The 12093-nt window shown below is 45.3% G+C and overlaps 1 pseudogene across 1 annotated transcript; it reads right to left on the bottom strand.

The window, feature by feature from the left end:
- Positions 1-10623: 10623 nt before the first annotated feature.
- On the bottom strand, positions 10624-11670 carry LOC107324972 (feather keratin Cos1-2 pseudogene; annotated as a pseudogene). Its single transcript, XR_014937095.1, has 2 exons — positions 11653-11670; positions 10624-11358 (listed from the first exon to the last, which is right to left on the bottom strand). The product of XR_014937095.1 is annotated as a feather keratin Cos1-2 pseudogene (transcript).
- Positions 11671-12093: the final 423 nt, after the last annotated feature.

Raw genomic sequence — 12093 nt, 5'->3', positions numbered from 1 at the left:
TCTGTAAACCTCACTCATGTCTCTTCCGTTTCTCTACATCTCTCTTTCTAAATCTACTTTTTTCTCTCTTTCTTTTTTCTCTATGCTCCTCTGGGCTTTGAGGCTTTTCAGAGGCATCCCATCTTCTTCCAGAAAGTCAGGCACATGCCTTGCATGAACTCAAACATAGATCAGTCAAATCCTGCACTGTATTTAGCGTGAACTCGTTTTACTCTCCAAGCAATCAGTAAAGATTTCTGCATATCAGTTTGGTCTTTTGGTGTTACTTACCACAGTGAATGTACTTCAGAGCTGCCCAGGGAAAATGACTTTGCTCCTGGTGTGTACGAGATGATTGTTTAAAAACACCCTTCTCCACTCCTGAAAGAATGGGAGGTTGTGACATGCTGCAGAGGCTCCTCTCATGCACTGTCCCTTGCAGCTTTAGAAGATATCCCTGCCAGTGGCACAGCAAGTATGTATTGGCCTTTGCTTTGCAGTGTTTCTGCCCTCAACTACCCCCACTCAAGTCTTGGAAACAGAGAACACAATCACTGCTTTGCTTACAGGAAAAACTAGGAGTATGTTGGAGGTCGTGGGGGCAAGCTACCCTGCAGGCTTTTAGTAATAGAACTCTTCCCACTCTCATCTCTGCTGCAGTTGAGAAGGAAGAGAGCACATAATTGAAGTAGAACTGTGTGGATATCTCTCTGGTGGCTAATGCAGCTCGTGTTGTTTAGTTGTGTTGTATCCCACCCACATCATCCTGCTTATGTCAGACCCAGCAGTGTCTGATTGATAATGGCCTCAGTCGATGTCTGCTATAGGTCCTGTGCTCATTCCTCTTGAGAACTCATGGACATGCACCCTGGTCAGGATGGACTTTGACGTCTCCTGTGGGTCCTGATGAAACTGTGCCCCTGCCCCACCAGACCCCTCTACAGCAGCACCAGCTCTTCTCCCCATCCCCTATGGCATGACCGGGGCAGCTGATTCCTCCAGTGTACCAAAGCGCATAAGATTATTTTCAGTAACTTGTATCAGCATTGCACTGTACACTCCCCATGTCCAGGCTTCAACATAGCCATTGCCAATTGCACACTGATGCTTGGTTGTTGTTGAGTGATGGGTGCATGCCCTGGGCTGGACTGGGTCATTTGGAGGAGAAGATCTGCTGCCATGATGGTACAGGGCAGGAAGCAGACACAACATGTGATGGGCTGGGCTGTGGTCAAGACATGCCCACCCTAACTGGATTAACCAGTGCTGCAGCTGACTACAAGTGCACAGAAATGTACAGCCTTAGTATGGGGAAGATTCAGGCACTCAATCCTCAGCCATCACACAAGCTGCGATCAGTGAAGATGCCCTAGATGTGCAGGCAGAGCCCCACATTTAGCTCACCCTTGTCAGTATCCACAGTAGTTGGTTTTGGGGACAAAACCTGCCAGTGCCACTTGATCCAACCTGATGTCACCCAGGTATGACACTTCCACCAGATCTCTTTGCCGCCATTCCCAGTACCTCACCACCTTTACTATAAGAAAGTTCCTCCTTTTAACCAATTTAAATCTCCTCTTTTTGTTTGAAACCATTTTCTTTTGTCCTATCACCACAGACCCTGCAAAAAAGTCTGTCCCCTCCTTTCTTATAGTCCATTTAGATACCGAAAGTCTGCTATCAGGTCTACCAAGAGACTTCTTTTCTCCAGTTTGAAAGTCCTACCTCTTTCAGCCTGTCTTCTTAGAGGACATGTTACATCCCCTGGATCATTTCTGGCATCCTGTCCCTTATGTGTGTTGACCTCACAACACAGCTTGGTGCCATCCACAAACTTGCTGAGAGTGAACTTGATCCCTCTGTCAATGTTATTAATGAAGATATTAAACAACACTAGTCCCAGTACTCACCCCTGAGGGACACCACTCAACACTGACCTTCATTTGGACATTGAGTCATGGATCACCAGTCCCTGGATATGATCTTGGTTGTTCCCAGGGCTCCCCATGCCCTGACTTGGTAGTCTCGGCTGGGGAGCAGACTGAACCCCCTGTGATTCTTGAAGAAGCGGTCAGGGAATTACTACTCCAACTGGACTGTCACAAGTACATGGGTCCGGATGAGATTCACTCGAGAGTGCTGAAGGAACTGGTGGAGGTGATTGCTGAGCCGCTTTCCATTATCTTTCAGCACTCCCTGTTAATGGGTGAGGTCCTGGAAGACTGGAGGCTTGCCAGCGTGACTCCCATTTACAAGAAAGGTTGTAAGGAGGATCCAGGGAACTACAAGCCTGTTAGCCTGACCTCAGCGTCAGGGAAGGTAATGGAACAGATTGTCTTGAGGGAGATCACGCGGCAGGTGTGGGATGACCAGGAGATCGGACCTAGCCAGCATGGGTTCGTGAAGGGCAGGTCCTGCCTGACCAATCTGATCTCCTTCAACGATCCTGTGACCCATCTAATAGATGAAGGAAAGGCTGTTGATGTGGTCTACTTAGACTTCAGCAAAGCCTTCGACACTGTCTCCCATGCTATTCTCCTGCAAAAGCTGGCAGCCCCTGGCTTGGATGAGTACACTCTCGGCTGGGTAAGGAGCTGGCTGGAGGGCCAGGCCCAGAGAGTGGTGGTAAATGGAGTTAAATCCAGTTGGAAACCAGTCATGAGTAGTGTTCCCAAGGGGTCAGTGCTGGGGCCTGTCCTCTTCAACATCTTTATTGATGACTTGGATGAGGGCAATGAGTGTGCCCTCATTAAGTTTGCAGATGACACCAAATTGGCAGGGAGTGTCGATCTGCCTGAGGGTAGAGAGGCCCTGCAGAGGGTTCTGGATATGCTTGAGAACTGGGCCGAAGCCAATGGCATGAGGTTCAACAAGACCAAATGCCGGGTTCTGCACTTTGGCCACACCAACCCCAGGCGGTGCTATAGGCTTGGGGCGGAGTGGCTGGAGGACTGTGTTAAGGAAATGGATCTGGGGGTACTGATTGATGCTCGGCTAAACATGAGCCGACAGAGTGCCCGGGTGACCAAGAAGGCCAATGGCATCCTGGCTTGCATCAAAAACAGTGTTACTAGCAGGAATAGGGAGGTAACTGTCCCCCTGTACTCAACATTGGTGCAGCCGCACCTTGAGTACTGTGTTCAGTTTTGGGCCCCTCACTGCAAGAAAGACATTGAGGCCCTGGAAAGTGTTCAGAGGAGGGTTACGAAGCTGGTGAGGGGTCTGGAGCATGGGCCTTATAAGGAGCGGCTGAGGGAGCTGGGATTGTTCAGCCTGGAGAAGAGGAGGCTCAGGGGAGACCTTATAGCTCAGAATCACAGAATCACAGAATTACCCGGGTTGGAAGGGACCTCAAGGATCATGTAGTTCCAACCCCCCTGCCTAGCAGGGCCACCAAACATACACCTTTACTAGATCAAGTTGCCCAGGGCCCCGTCCAACCTGGCCTTGAACACCTCCAAGGACGGGGCATCCACAACCTCACTGGGCAGCCTGTTCCAGGACCTAACCACTCTTCTAGTAAAGAACTTTCCCCTAACATCCAACCTAAATCTTCCCTCCTTCAACTTAAAACCATTTCCCCTAGTCCTGCTATTATCAGCCCTTTCGAAGAGTTTACTCCCTTCCTGGGAGTAAGTTCCCTTCAGGTATTGAAAGGCTGCAATGAGGTCACCCCGCAACCTTCTCTATAGCTCTCTATAACTTCCTGAAGGGAGGTTGTAGTGAGCTGGGGGTTGGCCTCTTCTCTCGTGTAATCAGTGATAGAACTAGAGGGAATGGTTTTAAGCTGTGCCAAGGGAGATTCAGACTGGACATTAGGAAGTATTACTTCTTGGAAAGGGTAGTCAGGCATTGGAATACACTGCCCAGGGAGGTGGTGGAGTCACCGACCATGGGAGTGTTCAAGAAACATTTGGATGTTGTATTGATGAATATGATTTAGCCGGGAAGTATTGGTAATTGTTGGACTAGATGATCTTCTAGGTCTTTTCTAACCTTGATAATTCTGTGATTCTGTAATCTCACAATCTATTTCTTGTCTATTGAACAGTTCATCCATGAAATCCATATCTTTCCAATTTGGAGAGAAGGGTGTTGAGGAGGACCATGTAAATGGCCTTACAGAAATCCAAGTATACTACATCATTGGCTCTACCTTTGTTCTTTGATACGGTTATGCCACCATAGAAGGTCAGTAGCTTGGTCAGGCAGCATTCTTCCAATAGGAGGCATCCTGAAAATACAATTTCCTTACTGAGAGCCAGGCAAGAAAGAGAGGAATGATTTCTTTTTTGAGGAAGGAAGGAAGAATTTAAGACTCAAGAAAGGGAACTGACATGAGGAATTAAACTTTTGTCAAAATATGAAATATGATCTTTTGACTATATGAGGAAGGGGACCAAGGTGTCCGAGGATTAAAATCAAAAGCTACTATTAACAGTAAATTTCTACCATTGAAATGAGACATTCAGCTTTCAAGGTGGATGTTCAGACCCTGAAATAAGATTTTGGATACCAAAATGAAGCTTTGGACCCTCCCATTGGCTGCTTGAATGCAGAATGGAATTTTTGTCTGTGAAAAGGAGGGTTTAATTAGGTTTTGAGCACTAAAAAGCTGTGTTTGGTCATCAAGAGGGAGGTTCTGAACACTCAAATAGTTCTAATTAGCGCTGCCTCAGAGAACCTTCCATCTGTCACCTCAGACAATGAGTCTTTCCACCAAGATCATGAGAGAGATCTCTCAGATAGAAAAAGTCTTGAGGATGGAAAAAAGTGCTGAGGAAAAGTCCCTGAGACAGCTTTGCTTCCAACTGCATGTTGGGCTGATTTCAGAGCAGCAGCCCAACTGTGAAACCCTTCATCCTCCATTACATGAAAGAGTACTGGGGACAAACAAAAACTCCACCATATTTTGCAAGACCTTTGTAAAAGACCTTTTTCAAGACCATCTCTTTCCGCATGATCTGAAGACAAATGGAGCAAGAATGCTCCCCCTGAGGGTGGATCCACAGGTAATAAGTTGGCTCGTCACCACTGGCGTGGGAGTACACTCCTTGGGAGGGTGGTCCCACTTAAGGGGATATCTCAAGAGCCCTGAGAACCCCACAGGTACAGCATGCAAGGTATCCAAAGAGTGAGGCCGTAGTGTGCTCAGGAATGTAAACTTTCTAATACTTTGGAAAAGTCACAGCTACAAAAGTGTGTCAGATCCATGGTTTCATTCTTCTGTGAGGGAGACAGCTGGAGACTGTCACTGAAGTGTATAAAGTGACTGGTCAAGTGGGGTGAGCAAATGCCCCAAATGATTTTTCTTTCTTTTCATGATAGGATCTGTGTTTGTCATTGCTGTTATCTTTGTAATTGTGAAGTGTTTCTGTTATAAAAATATTGTTTGTGGAATTCCATTTATAATATAAGTGCTATTGGTGTTGGGGACATTGGTTATAGCTCTTGTCCAGGGAATTCAATGTTCCTGTGCGCTGGGCATGTAGACAGGTTCCATTACCCAGCAAAGGATATTTTATAAGCGGCTACTGTATAGTGTGAATGTTAAATAATGGATCCAAGGTGTGAGTGGTATTACTGTGTGATCTGAGAGTAATTGGATGCTTGTTACACCCTGAAAATAATTGCAGTTTATTGTTAAATGCTTAACCTGTAATGCTGTTCAGGAATTACAGTGGAACACAAGAAACTGGCATATCTGTTGGTGTTGAGAGCCAGGGTTTAAAGAGGAACATGTATCAGGTTTAACTGATATACTGGCTATGAGGTGTGGGCCTTTGGGAACAATAAAGAATCAATAAGATTTAATATGGGGGGAGCACAGAGGAAGGAGGTTCCCAGGTGAACCTCACTTGGATGCATCTTGGCTCATTGGCGAGATATTGTCAGGGAGTCTGGGGGCACCCTGAGCAAGAAACATTTAATCAAGTATTTTGATCAGTGGTGGTTGTTATACAAGTTGGAAAGTGGTGAGAAATGGCCTGTAAATGGCACTTTGAATTACAATACCTTTCTGCAGTTAATGTGGTTTTTGTGGAGGAAGGGCAAATGGGAGGAAGCCACCTACACTGATATGTTCTTTACCCTCCATTATAACTCTGAATGGCAGCCAGATTGTGGTATAGGGCTGCCCCAGGACCCGATGGTTTTAGCTGTAGAAAAGGAGAAAAGGGGTGGGGAAAACGGTGACACAAAACGCTTCCTCATGTAGCATAGGGCAGTGTTGCACCAGACCAAACAAACTCAGGGACCCTACCCAGTTGCTGTTAACACTTTCATGCTCCAAGACTCCGTGGGCAGAAAACAGGTCACAGAGTGGGGAAGAAACTCCCCTGCTGCTGCCTACACCCCCACACAGTCCTTTAGCATCAAGAACTAGGAAACATGGGATAATCCAGGCACCCGTAGGGGAAGCTGTAGGGCCAGAGGGAGGGCCAGTTCTTATCAAGGTGCCCTTTTCCTCTTCTGATTTTGAGGTGTAGAGTGGAGTTGCTAAGGAATATCAGAGTGACCGCACAGGAGTAACAAAGCATTTTCAATTTTTGGTTAGCAGCATAGCCCCAACTGAAGTGATATTCAGCTTTTGCTAGAGTATTGTCAGTTGTTTACCTCTAAGTATAAGTCTATGGCAGGGGAGCACAGGCCCTGGGAGAAGAAAAAGGTGAGAAAAAATAGCTAGGAAAAAAGGAAGGGGTTTGCCACTACCTGGACAGTGCCATCCAAGCACTCCAGGAGAGGAGAAAAGGCCTGGAGACCATCGAGGCAGTGTATTCCAACTGACCGGACTTGAAGAAGGAACCATTGGAGGAGGCTGAGAACTCCTGGTATATTGATGGTAGCAGCTTTGTGCGACAAGCTGTACACAAAGCTGGTTACACTGTGACAACTGCTAGTAAGGTAACAGAGTCAAAATCCCTTACTCCAAACATGTTCGTGCAAGAGGCAGAAATTATAGCCTTGACCCAAGTATTAGAATTGGCAAAAGGAAAAAGAATTAACATATGGATGGGTTCAAAATACGCTTTTGGTGTTGGTCATGTCCATGGAGCATTATGGAAAGAGAGAATGGTTTTATCAACTCAAGGAAAAGGTATCAAACACACCAAGGAGATCCTTAGACTCTTGGAAGCAGTACAGCTACCAAAGGAGGAGGTCATCATGCATTATAAGGTGCACCAAAGGGGAGAATCACTGGGAAGCAAAGACGGCAGCAGAGGAGGATCTAGTGGAAGTACATCCCCTGACTCCAGAGAGTAAAATTCAAATTGATGGTGAACCAAAATATTCCAGGGAGGATCAAAGCTGACTGAAAATTTAGAAGGGCAAGTAGAAGAAGGGGGATGGGCAATTACTCCTCAGGATAAGGCAGTAGTTTCCTCAGCCCTGTTGTGGGCTATGGTGATGGCTGAACACAGGAAAACACACTAGGAAGTAGAAGCCCTGTACAAATATTTAAATCAAAGGATCACAGCTTGTAATTTATATACAACTGTCACACAGGTGACCCAAGGTTGTGAAATTTGCCTGCAAACCAATCCTAGCATTAGTCCTATTGGTGCCTATGGGGCAGATAGGAAAAGGAAATTATCCAGGGCAACAATGGCAAATTGATTTCTCAGAACTCCCAAGAAAAGGGAGGTACAGATACATGTTGGTATTAACAGATAACTTTTCAGGTTGGCCAGAGGCTTTCTCATGCAGGACCTGCAAAGCACAGGAAGTAACTGAAGTACTGTTACAGGAGATAATTCCAAGATTTGGGGTTCTAGTGACTATTTCCTCTGATCAAGGGCCTCATTTTGTAGCTAAGGTAGTAGCACAAGTAAGCCAACTATTAGGAACCGACTGGCAATTAGATACTTCCTATTGGCCACCGTCAAGTGGTCAAGTAGAGAAAATGAACCATCTGATCAAATTGCAAATTGTTGTTAGGGCAGGAGGCTGGGGTGACTTGGCCCCAAGCATTACCATTGGCTTTACTGAGAATAAGAACGAAACCTCAAGAGAGGGAAGGACTAAGCACATTTGAAATATTATATGGTAGGCTGAATATGATTAAGAAATGTACCTGAAATCAAGTAAATGAAGAGACCTTGACAGGATATATAATAGGCCTGCAACGGCACTTAAAAGAAATAGAAATGTTGGTTTTCGGCATAAAGGCAAGAGGACTGGATGGACCTGCTCATAATCTTAAACCTGGAGATCATGTATATGTCAAATCCCTCTCAGATTCACCACTTGAGTCCAAGTGGGGAGGACCATTTTTGGTGATATTAACATCAAATGCAGCAATCAAGGTGAAAGAACAGGCATTGTGGATTCATCATACTCGAGCTTCTTCCACCAGAGTGGATCTCCTCTAAACTCTCACCAGTGTTTGATAATGCATCCTAATGGTGAGTGTTTGGAATGTGCTAATTCACATGCTGTAACAAACTCACATGCCACTACATAAAGAACGAAGAGTAAAGCTTAACACTATCTAGAGATTCAAACCACGCGCATAACACAAAAAGTAGGAAAGCTTGGCACCATTACAGTATTACCCATGTACATGTGCTCACATACAAAATTAGGATGCTGGCAACCACAACACAACACAACAATCAGTAAGTGCTACAGTTTCTCTTAGGGGAGCCTGCATCCCTCAACCATCACTTTATAACAGTATTTGGGGGACATCAGAACACTCTTGGCCTTTTACGCAGGGTCTTAAATTGCAGGCTCACTATATATAGGGGTGCGCTCCTTGACAGTGTATGATGGGTACACTATCTACCCCTGCCCTGGGATCCCATTACACTTGCTCTCTGTACATGATATGGACTTCTGTCATGATTTGCTGGGGGCAATAAAAAAAATGCCTTACCATATTCCAGGGAACTTGCAGCCAGACCTAATGGAGATGGGATTGGGGGAAGAATCACTTGATGTACATGCTGAGTGGAAGTCCCCTCCAGTCCTTTGGTTCACAAGATCTCAGTAGCAAAGTCCCATCTACATTGTGAAAACTGCCATCCAAAATCCGGAAAGAAAACTAACTCCAATGCAGTATTAGATAGTGGCATTATTTTATGCCTCACAATACGTACCAGGCAATTTGACAAAACAAGCTTGTGTGCTCACAGTTCAAGTTCTACACTTGAACCGTTAAGACATACATCAGCATAGACATTCTTTTACAGAAACTCATTAACTCATTAAGATAATGCCCTTTGAGCACATGCAGTGTGGCCTCTGGTGGTCTTAAGACAGTGTACTCCATCCCCTTTATTTCAGCTTCAGCTTCTCCATGACCCTTGGCCAACTTTCAGCTTTTTGTTTTGTTTTGTTTTTCTCAGTTTGGCAGATTTCTATTGCTTGTTAGGCCACAATGAGCAACTTTCTCTCTCAGTGCACTTGAATCCAAGACAATATATGTGAAATTTGAGGAAAAGCTCCTTGTACCAGTTGGATGCAAAGAGAAAAGCAGTCTAATGTGGTTCTAGTGCTCCAGTGAAGCAGAATCGTTGAGAATGGTAAGAAAAAAAAAAAAAAAAAGAAAAGAAAGAAAGAAAAAAAAAAAGAGAGAGAGAAAGGCTGTTGACACAACAAACAAAGTTAAACTGGAAAGTTTTATAAGTAGCACTTGTCTATTTCTTATGATAAACCAACATATTGGTCCTTAAACTAATATATTAATCCCTCTTGCTAAACCAGACAAGCAAAGTTAAAATGGAAAGTTTTAGAACCAGCATCCTTGATTCCTTTGGAGAAATTAGTATACTGATCTCTACTGCTAAACCAGCCTATATCATTGTGAATCAGCCACATTACCAAACCTACTGGAGTTCAAGAGGTATTGGGCTATGTTCTCAGACATACAGTTTAATGTGCTGTGTGGGTGGACTCACTAACCTTTGTGGATCAGTTCTATCCCAGGATATCCAATGATTCTATGATTCTATGCTTTTCAGAGAGAAAAAGTTTCCTTTCAAAGTATTAATCTGGTTCTCTTCAATTAACATACTTGCAGGCAAGGAATAGGAGAGTCAGATCAACAATCTAACCTATTCCATAGTAGGATTTTGCCATTATCAGGAGAACGGTGAATCACCAACATGTGAGTTTGTTATTCTATCACAGATCTCAGTTTTAGATGATGGGTAATTCCAGCTCAGAAGAACCTTCTGGAAATTGCCCTAAGACAAGCACCACGTGTGTTATGTGAAGAAAGACTCACTGTTGAAGTGAGAGCTGGCATCCAGGCAGAGGCCAGATCTAACATCGACCTTACTGAAGTCTCTGTACAGTGACTATAGTGGATTAACAGGTAGCCTGGCCAAGCCAAGACAACAGAAGGCCAGGAATAACAGGCTGCCATTTGTAAAAATTCCTGTCACATTATGTGCTCCAGGCTCTAAGGAATGTGTTTAAGCAGAAGCACATAATGGCAAGGACTAAGAACACTTGGTTACAGAGTAACCAGGGATGACATCCTCTGCTTTAGAAGAGAGCTCCTGAGAGATTAAATCTCTGCAGCATGCACTGGCCTCCAGTATCTAGAACAGGGATGGAGTCTCCCCCTAAAAGCCAAGGCTTTCTTCTTTGGCCATGTATATGCACATGGAAAAATAACACAGAAGGACACACCAAAGAATGCAGCAAATGTTTAATGAGTCTGAAGACAGAAAGGATGTCACTCCAAGTACATACAACAAGTGTGGGGAGAGCAGGAACAGGCAAGAATCTGTTCCCCTTTCCTATGGCAGTGTTGCCACAGGGCCAACACTTACTGGCCAAGAGATAAAGAGAAGCAGGCAGGTCACTGAAGTCTGGTTTTGAGGGGTAATAACAGGGATCTGAGAGGGGAAAAACAGCAAAGCTATCAGATAGGAAGAGAGACTGAAAGAGAGTATCAGTAGACTTTCTCCATCCTGTCCATGAAGCCAGGCTGTCTTGTATGTGTCTGTCTTGCAGGGCAAAAACAGCAGCACGCTCCTTCTTCTATCCAGTGCCACAATCTGATTTCCTGGGTGTCCTTGTCTGGGTCAGTGTCTGGCACCTTTAGCAGGGGCATCTTCTGCCACAGTAGCGGTTGGAAATGCAGGAGAGGTCAAGGCCCCCTGAGGAGATGGGAACTCCCTCACAGCTGAGGATGCTGCCAACAGCAGCAGAGGTGGAGGATCCCACAGCAGTGTTCTGTGGGAAGGAGCTGAGGATGGGTCCGGGCAGGGTCACCACCACAGGAGAGGGCTGGATGACAATGGTGGAGGGCTGGCACTGTCTGACACAGGGCTCATTGCAGCTGCTGGCCAGAGGTGTTGGGCCACAGGGCTGGCATGGCTGGCACTGGTCACAGCAGGACATGTCTTGGAGCTGAAGTTGCACCTAGAAGAGCAGGCAGGGAGGAAGCAGAACATGGGGATGCCTGTTAGCATTCTATGAGACTTCCAAGGCACATGCACTGCTGGTAGTTGGAGGGATTGATAATTGCTTCATGTGCCCATAGCTTGCATAGTGCCCAAGCTTGAAAACAGCCATTGGAACATATCCAGCTAGTCTCTGGACTCTAGTCCACAGCCTACTTACTCACAGTTCCTGATGCCTTCCATGATGAATCTTGTCCCTACTTCCCTCTGTCATGACAAGCAGTCTCAAGAAAAGAAAGAGCTTCACACTCACCTGGTTCCAAAGAGAAGTCGAGAGTGGTGGATGACTGAGCAAGGAGCTGGGCTGTCTTTTATAATGGATATAAATTGCCCCAGGTCCAGAGGCATTACTTACAGCTGTGATTATTTTCTGACAAACATCTCTTGAATGCAAATCATCATAGTTAATGATATAGGCTGTACATTGCCTTCCTGTGCTGATTAATTAGATTTCCAGTTTTACTATGTCCATTCCTGGCTGAAGGCATCTTTTGAGTGTCAGGAACAGAGGTCAAAGCATTTTCGGACAATAAACATCAATTTGGGCAAGAGATTCATCTCTGAAGTTAGCACTGCACTGTGTCCTCCCCATGCTATAGCTTCAGCTCAGGCATTGCCAATTGCATGCCAATATTTGGCTGCTGCTGAGTGATGGATGAGCTGAGCTGCATGAAGTCTGTGGGTTGGACATACC

Source organism: Coturnix japonica, chromosome 24 (assembly GCF_054131305.1).
Source record: "Coturnix japonica strain WE chromosome 24, WE-NBRP24, whole genome shotgun sequence".
Classification (NCBI taxonomy): Eukaryota; Metazoa; Chordata; class Aves; order Galliformes; family Phasianidae; genus Coturnix; species Coturnix japonica.
The sequence above is the reverse complement of the archived record's forward strand: the minus strand, read 5'-3'. Positions and strand labels throughout refer to the sequence as shown.